This window comes from Amblyomma americanum, chromosome 8 (assembly GCF_052857255.1).
Source record: "Amblyomma americanum isolate KBUSLIRL-KWMA chromosome 8, ASM5285725v1, whole genome shotgun sequence".
Lineage (NCBI taxonomy): Eukaryota > Metazoa > Arthropoda > Arachnida > Ixodida > Ixodidae > Amblyomma > Amblyomma americanum.
The window spans coordinates 14,448,923-14,471,434 of NC_135504.1; the positions used below are offsets into that span (position 1 = coordinate 14,448,923).

Here is a 22,512-nt window from a genome sequence, read left to right on the forward strand (position 1 = left end):
TTCATACAAAATTGCAGCGATGGAACGGAGCACTGCTTCAGAAGCACCGAACAGAAGGGAGCGAGGTTCTTCTTCTACTTCCAGCTCGTGGATGACTTCTACGTTCTCTTTCCTTCGAGAAGCCCAGCGCATAATTCAATGCACCTGTGCATTACTTTCGTTTTTACGCAGTGCTTTTTATGCAGTGCTTGCCTGGTTTTCATTGTTTATAGTAAAGCCGACATGGGCAAATATTCTTAATTGTGAACACCTCAGGCAAGCACGTGCTACACAAAGACTTGCTAATCAATAATTATAACGACTGAATTCAACCTTTGTGTGCACCCTCACCGCGAAAGAGCCCACGGTTTAGCCTGAAAGTGGTTTCTCGATGGAACGTAAAATGGCACACCAGCGCCTCTGGCGGCGTGTCAGCATAGGAGACACCTCGTTTGTTCGGCACGTTCGGCTGCCGCTCTAGTCCGTCTCCAAGCCACCCTACAAGCTGTGGTCTCACTATCGCCACTGGCGGCAGAAAGTGTCAAACTGACCGCAGCGGAGCCGCCGCGGTGGCTGAGTGGTTACGGCGCTCGTCTGCCGGCCCGAAAGACGCGGGTTCGATCCCGGCCGCGGCGGTCGAATTTCGATGGAGGCGAAATTCTAGAGGCCCGTGTACTGTGCGATGTCAGTGCACGTTACAGAACCCCAGGTGGTCGAAATTTCCGGAGCCCTTCACTACGGCGTCTCTCATAGCCTGAGTCGCTTTGGGACGTTAAACCCCCATAAACATAAACAACATCACCGCAGCGGTGGCGGAGTGATTTCAGCATCCTCCTCGCATGCGGGAGGTGTGGGGTTCGATCTCCAGTGCCGCCGTGTACCCACCGGTGATACAATGGGTACAAGATTGCCCCTGGTCTGGTGCTCGGCTAGTAAATGGTGAAATGCATGGAAAATGGGTCTTTGACTCCACCTTGAGTAATCGAAAAATACCTTGTGCCATGGCGCTCTTTGGCCATAGATGCCCTTGCGCCATAAAAATTCATAATCATCAGAAAGTGTCAAACTCTACGTAATTCCTTCACGCTACGCTATTCATCAAAGCTTTATTGCTTTGAAACCTCAAAACACTTATCGAAATAAAAGAACGGATATTGATATTGTATATGATCTTTTAATGCATTTGAAAGAAAAAGGGTTGATACAAAAGTGCGCCGATTGCCCACTGCTCGACTTCGGCTGTGGATAGACAGATAAAGCCCGAAAGAGCAGACACGTCCTTGACGTGCCAGAAAAAGTGCGCCAAAAGGGCTTCTGGTGACTGTGCAGATAGCAGCGAAGGGACGACATTGTGATTGCAGATATAGCGCTGATGACTTTAAGCGGCGCTGGGGCACGGCATTGTACCGTCTGCTGTTTTCAAAGTGTAGAAGCGGCACCCACAGGTTGGGCTCGTGTTGGTGTATACGTGGCTTTATCTCGATAATTTATTGTCTGCTGCTTACGCACGCTCCGCGCCATCTTCGTTCCTTGACAGCCGTCTCCCAAACACGGATTTCACTCAGCTGTTCAACTACATCGATCGACTCCCAAGTGGCCGTTACGTTATTATGTTCACTAGAGTTAAAATTCATACAGCAAATGCATAACAAACTATCTACACTACTCAGGCAAATTAACGAAGCAATACACTAATAAAACGCTTAATGGTCAGTCAGCGATAGAAAAGGCCACAAAAGGATGAGATCAATGGCCAACAACTAACACGGAAAAACAGATTAAACGCAAGACTGAAGGCCGGTGCCCTCGTCAAAGCGCAAATATAACGTTTTCGTTTTGACGCAGGCACTAGCCTTTAGTGTTGCTTTACCAGGCCTACAGGAGCAATAAATTCATAACCAAACAAAGTGCCTTTCTACTCTGCACAGGCAAATCAAAGAACACATTCCACTAATCATGCGCTTAAGGGCCAGCCAGCGATACAAATGACCGGGTAAGGATGAGATTGATGACTAACAAATAACACGAAAAAAACATATGAGAAGGAAGGCTGAAGGCCACCGCCTGCGTCAAGGATATAGCTTCTAAGGCTTTCGCTTTGACGCAGGCGGCGGCATTCAGTTTTTGCTTTTCATGTGTTTTTTCGTGTTATTTGTTGATCATTGATCTCATCCTCTCGCGGTCGTTTGTATCGCTGACTGAGCTTTAAGCGTTTTATTAGTGTAACGTGTTCTTTGATTTACCTGTGTAGCATAGAGAGGCTCTTTCTTTCGCTATGAATTTGTTCCTGTTGGACCGGTAAAGAGTTCGCTCAATGAATTGCTTCCCTTGCTTCGTGTGCGGTATCTTGATTGCTGGCTTGATTTACTATGCCAGCAGTGATTCATTGTGTCGGCTATAGATTGTTCTGTTTTAATTCTGATGCCTTTGTGAATCGGCTTTGTTGCCCTACAAAAGAGAGGCTTGGGGCGAAAATAAAATCAGTTGCTAGTGGCGCTGCTCTTGTCCTGTGGGTTTCACTCGTGTCCTCGTTCTTTGCGCGGTTTTCATTACATCTTCAATCAGGAACCAACTCAAGCAAGAGTTTTACTTGAAGTTTACGCACTGTCAAGACTTCGTACAATTGCCGTAATTTCATTTTTAACGCGAGAGCGTTAAAGGCACCGTTACGCACAAAATCCGGCGTAGGCGTTGTGAACGATAAATAAGGTTTCGTGGGGTGGCTGAGGCAGCCACCACCAGAGAAGCAACCTGTGTGGGCAACCCAACCTAGGTCACGTGACCTTGTGGGGTCATCACAACGTACCCAGCGGATTGTGAGCAAACTACGCACCGTCGCCGCTAGCAGTTAAATTATTGGCTGATCGTGAGAGGTTGCTTGTGAAGCGCAAATTGGGTCTCTAAAGACCCACCGGTGGCAGCACCTGCCAAGTGGCGCATTCCTTATGCGCTACACAATAGCGAAAGAAATGGTATGAGGACCCCCAGGTCCATATGAATCTAATATTGAGGGTAACCACTTCCGCATATGTGGCCATTAAGTGATTAACGCTATCACTTCATATTCATAAGGCGGAGCTTAAGTGTGTGTTTCTGTTCTTTTGTGTGTGTTTGTGCTGCTATATACCTTATTATATCTACTATATTTTACTTGCGGATGAGAAGATGTATTGATATGTAGCGGGCTACTCTGTGTCGTCTGGACACATTGGCCAGAGTCACGTGGTAAAGAAGGGAGCGTAATGCAATAAAAACGGATTCTTGACGCGCAGTCTCGTTGCCAATCAGAGCACTCCCCATAGCCGAAATGACACTATAGAAAAGAGCTGGAGGTCCTCACGACGAAAAAAGGCAAACAATAGTAGAATATCATTCGAAGTTTGTAGGAAGCGGAGCAAGAAGGCAAGAACGTCGCCGAAGCTGCAAAAAAAAAAAATCTAGTTTCATCCCCGAAAGCGAGAGTGCGCCATCAACTGTAGAGCCCGGGCATTAAAAAGCCCGAACGTATGACTTTAGAACGATAGGAACCATCAGGCGTAAAGAATGCGAACTCTTGATGGCGCACGTTTTGTACTGTAGTTTACCAGTAACAGAAAAGAGATCGATAACTGAAACATTCCGCTGTTTATTTCAGCAAGAGGCATCCGATTAGCTTCAAACACCTTTGTTATAAACAGGAGTAAGAAAAAAAGCGATGGAATTTAAACAATGAAGTCCAGGCTGTCAGCGACGGGGCCTTTTTAAACTTGCCAAAGGCTTCCACGGTGGGAGCTGAAAGTGAATTTTTTAACACAATTGGTCGGCATCCATGTTTTGTAATACATACTCGCCAGGCGGGATACTTTCATACGTTCTGCTTTAAAATCATAAATAATGAATAAAGAAGCACAGAGAACATTTTATGAGTTGGATGAACGCGAGAACCGACATGATGAAAATGAAAAGTGGAGGGCGCATATATGGTTCGGCGATGCGAACATTGAGCGTGTATAAATGAGCGTATCGATATTCGTATTGGAGTTTTACTTCAAAATCGCGCGAAAAACGGAGGCAAGGGTGGCGTCGAAACTGTGCTCCTCTTCCCCCTCACTCTATGCGCGCACCCGTCAAGTGCCGAAGCGCTTGTCTCTGCACCCACCTTGTGATTCCATGGGTAGTGCTGGTTCGGCTGCGAAGCGATTTACGCTGGCGTAACATTAACCTTACCTTCTTTCCAAAAGATTGCCAGGTAGTGTCTAAATGCAGCCATTGTTAACCTTTTTAACCGGCCAAAAAATGAGTTCAACTTCTTAATGTCTCTTCCCACAAAGAAGTAACATCAAAAGCCAAGAATTTGATTTTCTTGAAAGTTTTGTTGAGGTTACTGCATTTGGGATGTGCAGGCATTTTTGCTTACTGATTTCTCCAGCAGTGTGTTTATGGTGAGCATCGGCGCATGTTTCTGCAGTAGTATGGGCAATATCCACTATCAGCCGTCCTGCACTTAAAATTTCGGGAAATGGGATCTGAACACCTGGAAACAAATTAGGCGTAGTGTTTGCAGGGAGCACTTGTCTGGCCAATCATGACCAAATTATTCAGAACCTAAAGCTATTTTTGTTTCACTTCCGCGTATTTGCGCGAGCGAATGACATTACACGTGAAATGCCCGCTGGGTAGTGCGTGTCGCTGGGCAGTGCGTTATATATATATATATATATATATATATATATATATATATATATATATATATATATATATATATATATATATATATATATATATATAGCAGACAAAGTAAAGGAAAATGAGGGGCTCGTTTGACAAACATATTAAGGAAGCCAACAGTCACGGAAACCAAGGGGCATAGGAGAATGTTTTTAATCTTTTTTTTTATTTGTAGTGCCAATCAATCGGTTTAAAGAAAATTACTTATAAAGCAGCAGACGTTCTACATCACACTCGCGGTATAACAGGACGTGCTACGTCCACCGCTATGGTCGAGGGTGGCGCTGGTGAACACTCTCAAGGTTCGCTTACACGCAGTAAACATAAATACCCACGAAAGCAGCAGATTGGACAGCCGTCGCCGTAGCTCAGTTGGTAAGAGCAGCGGACGCGATATTAGGAGGTCGTAGGTTCGGATCCCACCGGCGGCATGGTTGTTTTTTCTGCTGCTTTATAGGTAATTTTCTTTAAACCGATTGATTGGCACTACAAATAAAAAAAAGATTAAAAACATTCCCCTATGTCCCTTGGTTTCCGTGACTGTTGGCTTCCTTAATATATATATATATGCAAGAAGCCAACAGTCGCCGAAACCAAGGTGCATAGGGGAATGTTTCTATTTTTTACTCTTTGTAGTGCTGATTAGTGGGAGAATAATGCTTCGATTAATCTGTCGCTTAAAAAAAATTGCTTATAAAGCAGCCGAAAAAACAACCATGCCGCCGGTGGCATCTCAACCCACGACCTCTGAATATCGCATCCGGTGCTCCAACTGAGCTACGGCGACGGCTGTCCAATCTTCTGTTCTAGTGGGTAAAATTGATGTTTAAACTTCAACACTTCCTTGGCTGTAATAAAATTACAAACTGGATACAAAATTATCTTTCAGCCAACTACCAGTACGTGCAATATGACGGCCACGAATTGTGCCATTTGATGTCTGTAATGTCTGGCGTACCTCAAGGATCGGTAATAGCACCCATAATATTTCTACTTTACATCAACGATCTAACATTCAATCTCAACGCAACAGTCTGCAGATGTTTGCAGACGATTGCATTATTGATAAAGAAATTATGTGACACGACGATCAAGCCACATTAAAAAATGCAAATGGTCGAATATCAAAACGCTGTCGAGAGTCGCAGGTGACCTGAATATCCAGAAATAAGTGTGCATGATTGTACCAAGAAAAAAGAACCCGCTCGTTTTATCGTATGAAGTCGAAAATAAACCCTTAAAATCAGTTCGAAAATACAAATACCTCGGTGTTGTGATCTCCTCCGACCATAGATAGGATAAACATGTGGAAAATACATCGTAAAAAGCACTTTCCGCACTCTTTTCTCTTAAGCGATCAATACCGTCTGGCTCTCCCGACATCAAGATACTGGTATAGCGTTCTCTCGTCCATCCTGTGCTCAAGTACAACATCCTGTGTAGGTTTCCGCACACACAGAAATGCATAAATAAGATAGCAAGCGTTCAGCGGAAAGCAGTAAGGTTTATTTTTAACAAATATCAACGTAACGACTCCCCAACTGAACTCTTAAACAAGGCAAATCTCTCCACTATTAGTAACCGTGCCCGAACGTAGCGCCTTAAATTCGTCTTTCTCCTCTTAAGCGGTGCTCTAAAAATAGATTCTGCTCTACTTAGTTCTTTCATCAAAACGCAATACCAGAACTAAACACTCACAGCACTTAACAGAGTACAAATTTTATACTGACACCTTTCGTTATTCATTTTTTTTCCGCAAGCGATTAGGGAATGGAATATGGTACCTGGAAATATTAACTCTGAATCTCTGAGCAGTTTTCTTTGTAGCCTGTCATCATTGTTTATTTGAACTTTGTAGTCAAGCATTGTACGTACTTTTTTAAAAATCTTTTCTGCACTGCACTTTATTTTGTGTTGTTTAATATTGCGGGATGTATTATAAAACTGTCTCCCATGATTATCTCTTTTACAATGTTAATTAAGTTGTGTGAACCTTCTTTGTGAATTTTTTTGTGATGTACCTAAAAAAGAAACACGATAGCAAGGTGGGCGAACTAGTGATGCATTATTAAAAATGACTGCGCTTGTCCAGTGCTATCTCCTCTTTGGCCCAATTTTTTGCGCTGTTATTTGTAATAATGTATTACTAAAAAAGAAAACCAGCGAGTCCCCATTCCTGCAACAGCCTCCGAAGAGGCTAGCAGTATGTGTATGTTCTAAATAAATAAAGATAAAATAAATAATAGCAGGCTTATGATGATGACCTATTGACCACTGCGGACTTAAGGAAAAGGTTCAGAGCTCTTAATTCGGCCCGTACAAGATCACCCGTCGAATCGGAGAAGTCGACTACGAAGGCATTGCTGTTGGTTCTAAAGCATGTCAGCGGTGCCACGCGCGCTCAGAAGTTGCACATATTGTGCGCCTTACAGGGGTTTTATGCACCCTTAAGGGTGTTTCAGCCCTGCATTTTCATTGTTTATTTTGGCATTCCCTCACATATTTATTTTACCCACCTTTGTGTTTAGTGCAAAGCATGGAGCCGGCGCTTCTTCATAAGGGGGGGGGGGGGGGGCAGTGCCGGGACTGTTTTTAATGTTTCTTGTTGGCACTTGTAGCCACTCGCACTGTGTGGCACGAAATGTGACCGGATTAAATCTCGAATGATCACTGCTGATTATAAGTTGCTCGAATTGTATTCCATGCTTTGAGTGCGATATCCTGAAAAAGTTCTGTCTTTTGTTTAAACTGAGCACGGCGGTTTTGTTCTCCGAGTACCGCCGAGCACACTTGCTGGTATCGCCAGCGTAAAGTTGCTCAGCTATTTGTGGGCGTAGGTCGCCCCAATGAAGAGTTTCTTTCAAAGCGCGTTCGGTGCCTTCCTCACTACCGGATTACCCGCTCCAAGACGTGATAACATTACTCTGCCGTTGAATGAACCTTGTATTAGGCTGACAAATTTTTCAATTAATAATATACTGTCGTTAATTTAAATCCTCTTCCTTCAAATTAACCGTCCAAGATGCATCGCAGTATGTACGCTTAACTCCTTTTCACCGTTTGGTACATAGCGGCGCAGTTTTATACCATTTTCAAGTTTGCAGAAACATTGACATTTGCTTATATTGCAACCACCTTAGTTTATTGGAAAAAAATGAAAAACGCTGAAAGAACAGTCAGCAAAAATAATTTTTCCTTTAGTACACCTGTGAGAAACTCTAGGGTGTACTCGGGCTGTTATTTTTCTTGGCTGTTATTTGCGCTCGCTCCTTCTGCAGTGCCTCTTGCCGCTGTTTTTCAAATTCCGCCGGCGTGCAGTTTGGTATGTCGGCCTCCGAGCAGCAAAATGGGTAATGGTGGTCGTCACTAAGACGACGCATCAGATATTTCGGTCGACCCTGACTTTTGCAACTACATGTATGCACATAAAAGAAAGATAAATATTTAAACTTCATTCCACGGCAATTACACAAATCAGAGCAGTAATTGCAGCAATGTTACAGCCGACACAAATGTTAAATAACCGTTATCAATTCAAAAGAAAACGCGTATTGACCACCGACACGACGACCCTGAATTGAGCATTGGGATCCTATTTAGTGTTTTTAATTGAAGAGCTGAGACACTTACTGGTAGTCTCAGCAGAAAGTGTTCGTGGGGCAGGAAATGTCCTATTCTGGCGGAAGGTAGCTCGACTGTTAACTTTGAGGCTGCGGGATGAACATGCATCAGCAACTGCGGGGTAAACCAAAAAAAAGAACATCTCACAGATTTTCTTAGAGCCTTATGAAGAACCCATTCGCACAACATCGTTGTTAGACGACATATTGCAACAGCAAGTTATATCTTTCCAGCACAATCAGAGTACCATCTCTACCATGCATCTAAGTACAATCCGTTTAGGCGTATGCTTCACATATACCCTAATCAACAGCTTGGGAATATCGTTAGCTCTGCAGTAAGAATTGCATCTTTCCAAAAAATTCTTTTTTTTTTCAAGCTAAACTTTGGGGCTTCGATAGTAAATGTGTGCTAGTAGGATGTTTGCACAATCACGGCCGCTACCGATGCGTGTTCTTAAAGGTGTACAGGAGATAAATATTCGCACAAATATTTCCTTTTTCGAATCAGGCGAAATGCGCTGTTTTTACATTGGTCGCCATTGGAAAATGACTTAAAGCCTGTAAATCAATGGTGGTTTGACATTCTGGCAGGCATTTTTGGTTACCAGCGGCGCTCATGGAATCTAAGCGGTCTAATCCCTCGGATATTACCGCTTAGCCATTTCATTTCACTCTAACATTTACCCCAACTATATCGCAACGACTAAATCAGAGTTTGTTATGTCGCCTCTAACTTGAAGTCATATTTAATGTCGTCGGGTCGTTCAGCAGTTGAAACAACATCGATACAGCAGACAGCAAAAATTGAATTACAAGGTAGATAGAAAGCGCAGCCAAATTTCAAGTGGCGATTTTTGTTCACTGCAGCACTGCGCATTATTAAGAAGAACACACACAACACCTAAACTTGGTGTCCGCAGCATTCAACACCGTATATTTTAAAACGCTATTTTTTGCAACCCGTCCAAGGAAGATTGAAATGCTTGCATTTAGCTATCTACGAAGTGTTAATGGCGGTATGCATTTTGGCAGTGAAAAGAACAGATGATTTCGCGGGATGCACTATTTCAGAGAGAAATGATCGCGTGAGACTGGCGCGTTCTAGGGCACGTCGATAATCAGTATTGTGTAAGCCGCAATGGGACCTATGTTTGGCGACCACAATGCTGTCAAAAAAAACGCATTGATGGCAAATGTTGTATGTTTCAGACTATCTATATATATTTTTTTATCTGAAGCAGCCAAACTCTGTTCGTTTCCTTGAAGGCGCACTGATATCCTCGGTTTCTGAAAACAACTGAGCCTAGAGGAGGAATGTGCGGTGTTTACCTTATTGACAAAGTTTGGTGAAAAGCCGCTCAGAATATTACCTGCTAGTTATTTAATTCACGTCACACGCCGCAAAATGAAGAACTGTGCCATTAGACAGTCTAGTAGACTGCGGCTCGAGCGAATCAGTCGCACCGGGGCTAAATTTGACCGAAGGTCGCACCCACGTTGTGAAAGCCGCAATGAAAAAATTCATCTTTTTTCTTTTCCTTGCGCTTCGCCCATTGACAGTGTATTGAGAGAAATATATGCGTTCCTGGCAGTTTTTTGTAGTAGCAAACAGAGTAATATACTGCCGTGTTCATTTCGATGGTTGCATAATGTGGAACTCTATACGCTGGGGTGAGTTCCGCTGTGTCAACAGGTCACAAAACAGAAATAGCACTTACGTCATATACCTAAGGTAAGCAGTCCCATTAGGAAGGCAGTATTCTTTGTAGCAAGGATTTTCGTGCAATTCTGTTGCTTCCTGCTCAATCTTAGCCACACATTTCAATGTGTGCACTGAAAAATGAAAAAACAAAATAAAGAAGCAATAAACTGAAATAGTTGGAGGAGCCCGATAACCGATTTATAGACCGAACGCTGCGCGAGTTCTACCTTGAACGATTAATAACTGGACGCCCCACTCCAGTTGTAGCCAACACTGTGCTGTGCTCGTGTGTTTTAATTCCTCTAAAATGAACTAATCACGCGCACAAGCTGGACACATTTCTTATTGCGTAAATAGTTTGTAAATATTACTTCTCCCCCTATCCTCTCTTCCTGTCCCCTCACCTCTTTCATTTCATTTCTCCATTCTGCCTGCTATCCTTTATTTCCGCTGCCCCAGCTGAGGTGCTTCAGTATCGATAGTGACAGATTCCGGGGCTAGCAAAAAATCTTTTCCTTCCTTTTTACTATTATTCTAATAGGACCACTACCACCATAGAAAAATATTCGACGTGAAAACTTATTCGTAGTGTGTTTTTAAAAATGGAAGCTGTCTAACGCGCACTTGTATGGTCTATGTATAAAAAATTGAACATAACCTTCGTATGTAGACAATATTCATTAAAAACGGGTAAAAATCGGCACAAATGTCTTCAGTAGAGATGATTACTGCGTAATCAATTTGGCAAAACAGCGTCAGCATCACAAGATAGAAAAATTTGCAATTTTACCCTGAGGCAGTGAGCCAGGCGGTAATATAATTACCAACGGCGACGAATCTGACAACGACTGTGACGACGACAGATTTGTTGCCCTATCGCTTTAAAACCCTCGAGCTTGAATCGGAACGTTGTATGGAAGGACCTCCCAATCCCACAATAGCCGGACAGGACTCTAAAACGGGCTTTGCAGGGCGTCAGCATCGATACCTTCTGGTGTAGTTGAAGGCAGAAGAAATAAATTATGGACACAATATATGTACAAGCTACTGAGGTAGTTTCCCCAAATCAATTCTAGTGCAATAATAGTGTCATCATCACCATCTTATTAACCACCCTTACATCTTTCCTTTCGCTAGCTTGCTGCCCTGCACACTATTATATTCGAACCTTTTTCTTTAGAACCTTAAACTGCTGCCAGGATCGTAAAGGTAACATTTAGTTTTCATTTACTCCACTCCTATGGTATATTGGCAAACTGCTACTATTACCTCAGAGTGCTTACCAAATCCTCTCTCCGCATTATTATTCCCCTAGTTATTTCACACTCGTGGTCAGGACATGCGGACACTATATGACCCATGTAGATATATTCTCTGACCACTTCCAGCGCTTCATTGTCTATCGAGATTTGTCGCTCCCTTCCCGAGCGGTTGAACATTGGATAGATTGTATCTCTTCTTGTTTTAGTTAGCGCCACGTTCTGGTGTACCTAATTAGAACCGCAATAATGTTTCTGCATTCCGGCCTTGAGTTACTTAACAAGGCAATGCCTTTATGACACCTAAGGAAAGCACGCAACGCATATGCCACAAATAACTTTTTTCATTAGTGCCTGTCGCGGAAAGTACAGAAACACCCCAACCGTGTCTGTTGGTATGACATCAAAATTTATGTACTTTCATTTTAACGAGAACACCCATCACTTCAATGACTTAATCGCAGAAACTTTGATGCCTGAGGATGTGACGCAGCTCACATACATTCTGAACAAAACAGCTGCACACAGGGCGTACACCAGGATCACAATTTATGGCTGCCAATCGAAACCGCCACAAAGAATCATATGTTGAAGCGTGTAAGAGGGGCACTAAGTGAACGCGTTTTGTTATGTTTGACAGTAACGTGTGTTGAGGATGTGTACTGATGTCTTATTATTTAAAGAATAAAACCAAATACAATTATGCTAATTTGGCGTCAGAAGTTGCCCGGAATAAAAAGCGGTGTTACGGTGCTTCGTAGCGCTTAAACAAGTGGCGTGTATGTGTATGATTATGTCGTGCCGTAGTACGTTGTTCAGTGTAACCTAAGTAGTGATGAGTGATCTATAATTTAGATTCGTGATTAGTAATCAGTAAGATGATCGGCAATTGTGATTGTTATTTATGATTGTGATCGGTAATATCGCTGTGGATTCATAGGGGATGAGAAATGATAAAAAAAGGATTAGAAGAAAAAATAAGGAAACGGCACTATCGCGTCCACATTTAAGGTGAAGCTTAAGCGTACTCCTAATTTTTATTTAATCGCTTAATTTTTGCTTAACGCTTTTCGCCCCTCTTTAAAGATTTCATGTACAGTGATAGAAAATTGCTTTAGTAGAATTTGTCAGGCTAGTTGTTCACTAGGCACGTCTTCACGTGCCTGCGTTTTCGATAAGATGCAGAGAGCGCCTATTTATACATGTTGTATCCTGCACGTGGTAAAGTTGTCAGTCAGCGTTTGTTTCCGTCTTTGCACCATCGCCGTCCGTGTCTCATTCGCAAAGGTTTTTCATCGCAGTGATAGAAAGACCTACTGAATCCGCTTTATTTTATTTAGTGAAACGAAATGTTTCAAACAAAAGCGGGAAGAAATCAGAGCTTTCTTGAGAACACAACTTATTAACTCTTGGCATTCTTCTTCTTTAACTCTTCCAAATTTTTCTTCCGCCGTTTGTTTTGTTCTTCCTCCCGAATGGCTCGAAGTTGACTCTCTGTGCAAAAAGGTATCTTCGGACAGCAGTTTGGGAAATGGTTCGAGTCGCGATGAGGATCTTTGCATTTTGGTGCACCTGTACTTCCGCATCTGCGTGTAGAGATATAAAAGAAATAAATAGTTACACATTAGGAGTGCCAGTTGAACAAATTTGAGCCCTAATTAACCAGATCGATAAAACTGACAAAAGCTTTAGCTTTCACAAGTATTCACAAGAATTGAAATAATTCTCCGGCAGCTACAAACAACAACAGAAATGGTGTATTGAATACACAGCTCATTAATTTTCCTCTCACCTCTGTTCGTTGTATTTTGTGTCATTATAGCTCTTTAGTATAAGAATCAAACAGTCATGCGCAATTGGGCAATGTGTGGGCCTTATTCCGAGGCCCAGGCAGAGGCCTGGCTTCAGTCCAAATTGAAAAACTAGGCTTGTTTGAGTGACTTCAATCCAGTGCTTTATCCAGAGGTCTAAACACTCTTAATACTCAGCAGCGCTGATCATACAGGCTGGCTGCGAGTACTGATAAAACGAGAAATAGCTCCAGACCTGACACGCGCGAAACACTGTAGCGTGCAAACTTTCCGACGTAGTGCACATGCAAAAGGCGATTGGCTTCTTCCTTACTATACAACCCTTTGCATAAGTCGAGTGTCTAAGATATCTTTCTTCAAATTTTAGTTTGCGGTAATTTCATAAAACAAGAGGAAATGAATGCAGCTTGTGTAGGCACCATTGGCCAGCCTGTGTAATTTTATTTCTTTTTTCCGAATTCTTAAAGAGAGAAATGAATCTGGTTTAAACTTATGCTTTTATATACCCTTGTAAATGTGCATAATTCATCTGAGAGAAGTTAAAATTCATCACTTTCGAAACTCTTGCGCCATGGGGATAGGGTTAGGTCAGGTTAGATGATGCAAAATTAACTTCAGTGAAAGTGTAGATCACACTGCAGGGCAAGAGACCGACTGCAGAGAAATGCGCGGAAGTTAACCAAACGAAGCCGTCGAGATACTAATCAGCCTCGCGGGAAAGGACTGGGTAGAAGGGAAAAGACAAATACAGTTTAATACAAAATTAGGAACATCAAAAAAGAAAGTAAGTATTTCCGGTGTGTTAAATATGCAGGCTGCCGCATACTTACGATACCCCGAAGAAAAAAATATAGAACGGAGCGCTGCTCAGAAAAAAGAGAAATGACTGGCATTTTAGCATAGTTAAGCACGATGTACTGCGCAAAAGCACACTTTTTTGCAGGTGGGCACCACCGCCACGTACTTCATGAAAGCTCGATTGGGCTGCCCACTGACCCAATAAGCCAGCGGTTCTGCCACAGCGTTCTCTACGCCAACGCATGCAGCGCACACCTCTCTGTCACTACCGCCACTTTGTTCAAAGCGCCAAAGTTAGTTTTGTTAGTAGTAATATTTCGTGAAGAAAGCGATGTGCAACCTTCGAGGAGCATCTGCGCCGTTTGGTAGCTGTTTTTCAGGCCATACGATCTGCGGGCCTCACACTAAAACCCGAGGAGTGCCACTTTGGTTACGAGGAGCTGCAATTCTTAGGACACGTTGTTAGCCAAGAAGGTGTCCGGCCTGACCCCGAAAAGCTCTCCGCAGTCGCCAAGTTCCCAACACCTACGGACAAAAAGACGCTTAGGCGCTTCCTGGGGCTTTGCGCCTATTACCGCCGATTTATTGCTGGCTTCTCACGAGTTGCCTGGCCATTAACTTCACTGACACGCGACAACGCTGTCTTTCGCTGGGGTGAAGAAGAGCACCAAGCTTTTAATGAACTCCGGAGACGCCTACAGACGCCACCTGTCCTGGCGCGCTTTGATGACGACGCCCCTACCCTGCTTCATACCGATGCAAGCAATGTGGGCTTAGGTGCTGTATTGGTGCAGCGCCAGGATGGTGTGGAAAAAGTGATTGCTTATGCCAGCAGGACTCTGTATAAAGCTAAAGCGAAATATTCGGCAACAGAAAAGGAATGCCTTGCAGTTGTATGGGCGGTTATGAAATTCCGCCCTTACTTGTACGCTCGCCCCTTTCAAGTCGTTAGCGACCATCACTCTCTCTGTTGGCTGACGAACTTAAAGGACCCTTCAGGGAGACTCGCTCGTTGGAGCCTTCGGTTACAAGAGTTCGACATGACGGTTATTTACAAATCTGGAAAGAAGCATGCGGATGCTGACTGCCTTTCGCAAGCACCAGTCGGACCCTCCACAATGACCGATGAAGACACTGCTTTTTTAGGAGTCATAGATGACGCAACTCTTGCCCAACAGCAGAAAGAGGACCAGGAATTGCTCCCTCTTATTGGTTTCTTGGAGAAGCGAACTACGGATGTGCCTAAGATTTTCGCCCGCAGCCTCTCGTCATTCTTTCTTCGCAACGACGTAATTTACAAGAAGAACTTCCGTCCTTGGGGGAACAGTCATTCACTCGTCGTCCCAACAGCTCTTCGCACGGAAGTCTTGCAAGCGTGTCACGACGAGCCAACCGCCGGCCACCTAGGCTACACCCGCACGTTGGCTAGAGTACAGCGCGGATACTACTGGCCGAAACTACCGGCGACAGTGAAGCACTATGTACGAACGTGCGTAGACTGCCAACGTCGTAAACCACCCCCTGAAAAACCAGCCGGTCTACTCCACCCTCTTCATGTGCCAAAGACACCTTTCAAGCAAATTGGCATGGATCTCCTGGGACCATTTCCGACGTCTACTGCCGGGAATAAATGGATAATTGTCGCCACCGATTATCTAACTCGCTACGCGGAGACAAAGGCTCTGCCCAGGGGTACCGCCGCCGAAGCAGCTCGGTTCTTCGTTGAGAACATTGTCCTCAGGCATGGCGCTCCGGCACTCATATTATCTGACCGAGGAACTGCCTTTACGGCCGAGCTTTTGGAAACCGTTCTCCGCCTCAGCGGTACCAGTCATCCTAAACCGACGGCCTATCACCCCCAAACCAATGGATTGACGGAACGCCTCAATCAGACAATTGCCGACTTGCTCTGTATGTACGTGGACGTAGACCACAAGAATTGGGACGAAATTCTTCCCTACGTCACGTTCGCCTACAATACGGCACAACAAGACACCACTCGCATGACGCCTTTCAGCCTTCTTCATGGCCGACCAGTGACAACTATGCTAGATGCCATGCTGCTCCGGAATGCCGATGGCGACGATGTCGATCAGGACGCCGAGTAATTCGCACAGCGCGCAGAGGAAGCTCGCCAACTAGCGCGTGTGCGCATCAGAACTCAGCAGGAGGCTGACGCACGACGCTACAATCTTCGCCACAGACATGTCATGTATGAACCTGGCGATAAAGTGTGGGTGTGGACGCCTATTCGCCGTCGTGGACTCTCCGAAAAATTGTGCTGTGACGTTTAACCGACGTCATGTATGAGGTGGTGCCGGACGGGTTATCGACATCCAAGCGACGCCAGCAACAAGTCGACGTCGTCCATGTTGTACGTATGAAGCCGTACTACTCGGACCGATCTTGACCTCCTACTCCCTTTTGTTACCATCGAGACGATGCTTCCTGAGGAGGGGGGCAAATGCCGCATGCAAGACGACGCCAAAGTTGAAGACTTGGCCTACGAGCGCGAGACAAGAAGAAGAAGAAGCTGAAGTGCGCAGGGACTTTTTCTGGTTAACCAGTAAACCGTTTTACCTTCAGCTCTCCTAGGGGTTCTATCGTGTCCTGACAATATGTTATTAGTGTCCCATTTTTTCCGTAAATACGCCGGCTAATTAGCGCAGAAAAAGAATTATCGCGCATATTTAGGATCTGTGCGCTAAAAGCAGTATATCAGGACCAAAATATTGTCACGAAGACAATGAAGCTGGCAGTGGCGCGGGACGAAGCGCTCGCGCTAGGCCAGCAGCTATCAAAATCATTTCACTGCCATCGTTCATCTCGCCTCATTCTTCAATTTGTCGCCACGTAACTATATAATGAAAAGCCTAAAACAGCATTCGTCAACGGTTGAGGAGGACGACTTAATGACATGCAGTTAGGTACTCCAACTAAGCAAGTGGATTAAATTACACCAAGAAGCTGTCGCACATTCGTAATAGAATAGAATAGCTAGAATGAGAATATTTTGCAGTACATTTGGCACTAATAGCCTCCAAAAAAACACTCAAGGAAAAAATACAATATCTTAGCATTGTGCTAAAACCAATTTAAGTAAGTCAAACTTGACCTGGACACAAATTTCCTAGCATAAGCTGCAATCGCTGTGGCCTGCGATTTCAGCAATACATTCCCAACGATTGCGCGGAAGGCGCTGAGGAATTGCTCAAGCTAAGTAGGAAATCATTTGACTTACTAACTCGGAAGACGAAGCAGAGAGAGGGCATTAAGGCATCATTAATTAAGGCATCATTAACGCAGAGGCTTAAAAGAGGGCCAAAAATGCTTTCGAGCGGAACACCTGAGTCTACCTTCATTACCTGCGAACTCAAACCATTAATACAAACAAGGTGTTTGAAGGGCTCGGGTCTGTACAAGCAGAACCACAGCAGGAAAAAGAAAAATTTCTCTTCTTGAACCGTTCAATGTGCTTTGCCTATTAGCTGTGCTTTCAGAACACTGTCAGCGTGAATCACAGTTTTCTTTAGTCGCCAACCAGGGCAGATAGCTGGGAGTTAAATTTCATGTTTACACAGCACGCAGGTCAACATGACCGAGTTAGTTCTCTAGTGATAAGAACGTGAACTAGATTTAGGACTTACGACATAATCCTAAGATAGTGTGTCCCATTCTCATTGCAGTATTCTCTAATGCAAGGGTGTTCCAAATCCAAGTGTGAACCCACAGGGATTCGAAAATCTCTTGTAGATAGGCAATCTGAAAAATAAAAACAAACGATTCAAGAAGTGCTACCCCAGACTGCATGCAGGATTCTAATAACCGACTGATAAAAAAATCTTCGGAATAAAATGGCACTTTTTAGTACGCTTTTGAAGAGCCAGGCTTTGTAAGCCATATAGTTACTCTTCATGTGCAGGAAAAAAAAAACAGAAGGCCCGTTCCCCGATGATGTCCATTAAACGCGGCAGAACGTCTACACTAATTATGCCCCCTTTTATGCAACCACCGCCTGTAAGGGTGAAGTGTCTAATAATTTTGGGCGCGATAAATTTACACCTTTAAAAATAAAATTCCCGCGAAAATTTTTGGTGAAATTCTCTGTTCACATTCAATTCTCATATACAAGATGAAGATTAAAAATATGATTGCAGTTCATAATTGACCTCTGGCTGCGGAACAATACGGCAACTGCAATGACACATTTAAATTACAGGGCTTTCACCGTCAAAAAAGCTTGGAAAGGAGTCATTTTTATAATACGACGCGTGTGCGACGCTTTCACTGCGGCTTCTTTAGATGCAGCGCCTTCCTCGTCCCTAAGCCCCGCAATATCGCTATTATTTCAAGAGGATTAGATCACGTGGTTTTCACCGTGAAAAAAAAAGAGACTGTTCAAAAAGGTCAGCGCTAGTTAACAACTTTTAAACCATTGACTGGCGCTGCACTTAAAATAGCTTTCAACTAAAGGAAACAGCTTCTTGAGTATTCGTAATCAATGGCAGTGTGGTCGGATCTATGTGTATCCAGACGCTGCATTTACGTGAATTATGATGAAAGCAGATAGGAACCGGGCTAGCACCACCAGAATTTTGCGCAGGGTGTAGAATGAAGGCATTAAGAAGTATATATTGTCTCCACTAATCAATACCAAAGCGAGACGCATCACTAATGAAATTCGCCCACAGCGCCGACTGTCCACATATGATGTTCGGCTGCTGATCCCTAGGTGTCTTTTTATTTCTGGCGTGGTCGGGGCACCCTAGTGACCCGAAATGCAATAATGCCCCTGTGCCAGAACATATTAAATGAACATAATTGTTTGAAATATTTTATTTTGGAGACTTCGCACACGGCGTCCCTGATTCCCAATGTGCAGTTTAGTATGCGGCACGGAACATACCGTAAAGTACTGACCAAGATGTGCTACTCTAGCCACTCCGCCAACTCAGTGTCGGCATTCACGCGGTATTTTCGCTAAACCTTCGGAGGAAGCATCGGCGTGCCTACGCAGATATGAAAGCCTCAATGCACACCTCCGCATCGGCACGGGTAGACGGCACCCGGGAGGAGTGCTATCTGGTGAACCGCAGACTGAATCAGCGGAAGTCGCTGCGTCGCTGCGGGCATCCCGCACATCCTTATAATCAGGACCTTACAACTGAATGTCATCAGGTAGCCTGATTTTCTAAATACAAAAATCTCGGAGTATAGTTAAACGCAGGAGAGACATTTACGGGGCAAAGAAAACGAGAAACATGTTTGCGCTGATCAGAAACCAAATGATTTATGGCAACTTGCGAGGATGCATGTTAATGCTTCCTCACATGTGACAATAAATACTTTGTTTTAGTCAAGGCAGTGGTGCGTCTTTTTCTCTTTGTCCCGTCTCAAACGCTATTGCATCCTCTCCGTCATTATGTACCAATCAGCCAACATCAGCATTCTTCAAGGAGAGACCATACATGAAGAAGCACGAGCATACTCTCAGGGCGAAAGGCCAAAGAGATGCCGCAGTAATAGCTATAGGGCATTATTGTGATATCAAGCATGAAAAAGTGAGATGTATTTGTTTAGAAATATTTGTGCAAGGGCTTCTTTTTCTGAACGTGGTTTTGTGCCTAAGGGCATCGTCTAAAGCACGGAAAGCTCCAATTAATATAATAGATCAAAAACGCCTCAGAAAACTGGACTACAACAGGTGGGAAGATAAGGTATTTAAATACTTACACACAGAGAGGTTTTACTCAAACATACCCAATAATTCTGGACAACAACATTTTTGAGAGTAAAATATTTTATGCAATTTTTTTCACATAATGTAAGATTTCACTGTAATAATGACTACATCCGCAGATCACACAATTCCAGTCTTTTTCTGTTGACATTTTTGCCCTCATCAAAAGCGCTCCCCATTAGTTTTCTGTGACAGTCTTATCTTTTCCATGTGATCGATGGAAACATTTCAAAAGAAAGATTTTGCTAGATATCAGAAGAATGGAACATTAGCTTCAATATTTCCGTAACCTTGTATTACAAGTTTCAATTTTCAAAATTCTTTTCTCAGAGTGTTGGACATGGTTGCGGAAAAAAAGGAGAAAACTAAACAGCAAGTGCCCCGGAAACAAGGACGGAGAAATAAAGAGCTTTAAACAAGAGGTAAAAAACGCAGAATGTAAAAGTTGCATTCATTGCATGAAAAGAAATGAGAATAGATTTATATACTAATTCAAAATTCAAAGCAGGAAGTAACTGTTCTAGTATATCTGAAGAGGCAGCACCCTATTCTGTGAAGCTAGGTCCCAATACCTAAGAATGTGGGGCTTCAAAAAAAATTCCTTTCTCTTAGCGTTGCACCCGTCATTTGCGTTTCCATGGCTCGCTGTGCTATCCTTAACTTAAGCTGTACTGTTTTCTTTAGCCTCCGCGTTTCTGCCCCATATGTGAGTACCGGCAAGACACAGCTGTTGTAAACTTTTATCTTGAGAGATATTGTTAACCTGCCATTCATGATCTAAGAGAACCTACCAGTTGCTCTCCACCCCATTCATATTCTCCTAGTTATTGGCTATCGTGATTCGGGTCTGCGGCCACTATCTGCCCTAAGGAATGTATTCCTTTACCGCTTCCATCACCTCGCTAACAACTGTAAACTGCTGTTCCCTTCCGAGATTGTTGAACTTTGTTTTTATGCATTTAATTTTTAGACCCACTGTTAAGCTCTGCCAGTGTTCTGCTCTTGATCATGCTATGGGGATGACGGGCCGAGGGTTAAATGATTTAGTCATATATGAGGTTGTTGCCAAGTGCATACCAGTGTGGCGGAATCCTGCTCTGGTGAGAAGTGCGTTGTCGGTTCTGGTCACCGAGATCAGGCCGCACCCTAGGCCTGGTTGTGCAATTCTATCGACACCCGGAGATTTCGTTTTTTAATCCGGCGTAGAAATCTGTGGTACATGGATTCGAACCCCGCTCTTCTTGCACGCGAGGTGTAGGCTCTACTTCTATGCCATCGATTCAAAAATTATTCCCTACGATAGCCTTCGAATCTCTAAAAAATTCTCGGGCATAAACGCATCTGTCGAGAAAAAAACTAAAGCAGGTAAGCTTGACTGTTTTCGGGGTCGATTCTTCTCGGTTTTCATACCACTTATGGATATCCCGCGCTTTGTTCTGGTAACAATTTTTTTCCGAAGCACAGAAAGGAATACTGCCTGTATCCTCTTACAGGTTGACTCTGCTGCGAAAATGTTCCTTCCTTTCCGAAGGGATCGCGAACTTCAAAACATGCTTTAGAATCCGGCTTCATTCTCTTCAACAGGCTTGAAGAAATTAAAACAAAAATTATTTGCTTCTTCTTTTACAATCTCTCTCTCAGCAGCCGTCCAAAAAAAACCAACCTTATCGTTTTTGGTGCTTTTCGACGGGAAATGTATTGTATGAAGCTTTTTATTCTTTGCTTTTACATTATCCGTACATATACTGAAGAAATCACCAATTATTAACAGGTGCACTTGCAGCCCCCGCGTTGGCCCGCACTGGCCAGTCTTCCGCTGCCTTATGCCGAGTTCGCTGGGCCGCGCCGGACAAAGAAGTGGAATTAATTCTACTATCTGGAATAGGCCTAAAGCTGGAGGCCCGAGCCAAATTTCGATTTCAAGTAACGGACACAGCCTTTGTATCGGCTTCATTGTGAGCCCCATGCGCTGACGTACGTAGTTGTACCCGTATTCATATTTCGCAAGTTGCGAAAAAAATGGTGGTGGCTTAGCTCTGGTTAAATCAGGAGTGACGCGTTGGCTACAGCTGGCCGAGTGGAAGTTGGTCACGTGACCAACCACGTGACGAGCCTCGTGATCAGCCACGGCGTCGTGCCGCCGGCAGCTGCTCCGCACCACGTGCCCAACCACGTGACAGCGTGGCGGCGCAGCCACAGGGTGGCGGCGCCGCCCCGCTGAAGGCTCGAAATGTTACCGTAATGTAGCTATCGCTACAAAATGTAGGAGAGGAGGGGTTGTCAGGAGTTTCTTGCGACTAAAGTCCTCAGAAGATGGAGCATGTTGCTGGCAGACATTTAAGGCGTGTCGAAGTGGCCCACACTTAGCTGCGAATTGCTTGGTAACATATTAAAAGCATTTTAAATAAACCGAATAAATAGTTTGCAACCATTTATGGTTAATATTTGAATTAATTTTATTTTCCTTTGTCTTAAGGGCAGGTACCAATGCAACGGAAACAACATAAACCTACCTGCCGCTCCTGCGCGGCTTGATTCCCCGCGTTCAGAAATTTCTAGTGCCTTGCCAGCACCTGCAGATAAAAAAAAAAACAAGTTCAGACATCGACTGGATGAAAAAAGTACATGCCATATTTATATTTCAGGTTTTGAATCAATTTGTGCATTCCGCGTGCTGCGCTGTTTTCACGAATTATTATACCTCAATGCATGGTACACGACACGTAATGAGGAATTTTATTTCTGTATAATGTACCTGATTTATGCAAGAGTTATCTGTCATGCTTGAGAAAAGCCGGACCACGAAACGAGGCTACTATACTCATTTCGTCAACCATAGATAGCTTCCTGTTGAGTTCTGAAATACTTGCACCTTAACCTCAACGTGGAAAAA

General features: G+C 43.8%; 1 long non-coding RNA gene across 1 annotated transcript; it reads right to left on the reverse strand.

Moving 5' to 3' along the window:
* Positions 1–12,584: 12,584 nt before the first annotated feature.
* LOC144100072 (uncharacterized) lies at positions 12,585–22,188 on the reverse strand. The gene is made up of 3 exons (XR_013307513.1): positions 22,133–22,188; positions 17,527–17,641; positions 12,585–12,856 (listed from the first exon to the last, which is right to left on the reverse strand). It is a non-coding gene; the product is annotated as an uncharacterized LOC144100072 (long non-coding RNA).
* Between the last annotated feature and the right edge of the window lie 324 nt (positions 22,189–22,512).